The sequence below is a fragment of the Orycteropus afer genome, unplaced genomic scaffold (assembly GCF_000298275.1).
Source record: "Orycteropus afer afer isolate SDZICR_OR568_19922 unplaced genomic scaffold, OryAfe1.0 scaffold00023, whole genome shotgun sequence".
NCBI lineage: Eukaryota > Metazoa > Chordata > Mammalia > Tubulidentata > Orycteropodidae > Orycteropus > Orycteropus afer.
The window spans coordinates 19910225-19911700 of record NW_006921610.1 but is presented as its reverse complement, the minus strand read 5'-3'; positions in this window follow the sequence as shown (position 1 = coordinate 19911700).

Below are 1476 nucleotides of genomic sequence, written 5' to 3'. Positions count from 1 at the left end.
TTTAGAAAGGAATTACTTTTCAGATAGTTTTTACACCAGTTTAGACTTTGTTAATAATAAAAATGATAGAGTCCAGAAACTAATTTTTTGGGGAAAAAAAAAAAAAAGTACCTGTGTTTGAAAAATGTGAAAGGTAACCCTGAGAACTTGTTCTGGAGATCTGGGTTTTGATCTTTATTTTACCACTTACCTCTTGCTTTGTGGATAAGCCACAGCCTTTTTCAAGGCCCAGTTTTTACAGCAAATTGAACTAAATACAGGTATGAGTTGCTTAACTCCATGATATATTCTGTGAAATAGGAAGTTATGTGATTTGGATGTTGTGTGAACACCATATTACAATCTTATGGGAGTCTGCTTCTGGTTACCCTCTTCACTGCTGCTGCTGCTGCTACTGCTGCTGGTCTCATTGCTGTTATTGCTGCTCTTCTTCTTGCTGCTGTTGCTGCTGCTCTGGAGCTGCTGGAGCTGCTGGTGGAGGATGGAGGAAGGACTGAGATGGAGCGGAGGGTGCCCATCCCCACTTACATCCCTGCCTGCTGGATAAAATCCAAGAGTCAACAACCAGAGCCATGCTACCCATGTTTTTTCACCTGTGGTCTGGTGCTGCAAGAGTCTGGCTTTGGGGTCTTTAAAACCAATATAGAGAAACAATAAACAAAAAGAGAGCTTCTTTCCCTTAAAAAACCAAACAGACAAAAAATTAAAAGAGCTTATGAAACCACAGACATATATGCCCTCAGTAAGACGTTGTCAAGCTGACCTTACGTGACACATACCTGTTATCAGTAAGGTTATGTCAGTTCTAAAAAGCTATAATCAAAAAATAATACTCTGCTTTCTTATTTAAATGGCCTAGAATGCTAAGTTGATGAATTTATGTTTAATTTGCAGGCAACCAAAAATTACTGAAAGTTTTTGAGCAAGGTAATATTATTAAAGTTATTCATTTGGAAGATTAATCTAACAGGTGTATGAAGAATTCATTCTTGTGGGAAGATCAATTAAAGTCTCCTAATATTCCTAGGTAAGAGGTAATGAGGAGCTGGTAGAAGTAATGTATTATAGACCTCGAACCCATAAGACCTGTCCTCCCTGTTAATCAGTGCCAATGGATAGAGGGAGGCTTGTGTGGGGGGAGAGAGAAAAAGAGAGATGGAGAGAGAGAAAAAAAAGAAAAATAAATACAGAGCTTCCAGGCTTGGTGTCTGCATTTATTTCCCAAAAAACTAGCCAGGAAAATTTTATGTATAAAAACCAATATAAGGTATAGAGACAGGTACAGTGGCCAGCAAGATGTCAGAATAGGCAGAAAGACTGCACAGACCCTCTTCAACAAAGAAAAGGGACACCAATTAACACAGACACAGAAGACAATTCTGGACCCCTGAGCCTTGAAGGGAAGGATATAGAAGTGGACTAAACCCCAACTAGCAGAAGAATTTGCGTGAAAATACCAAAAACAGAGACAGATGG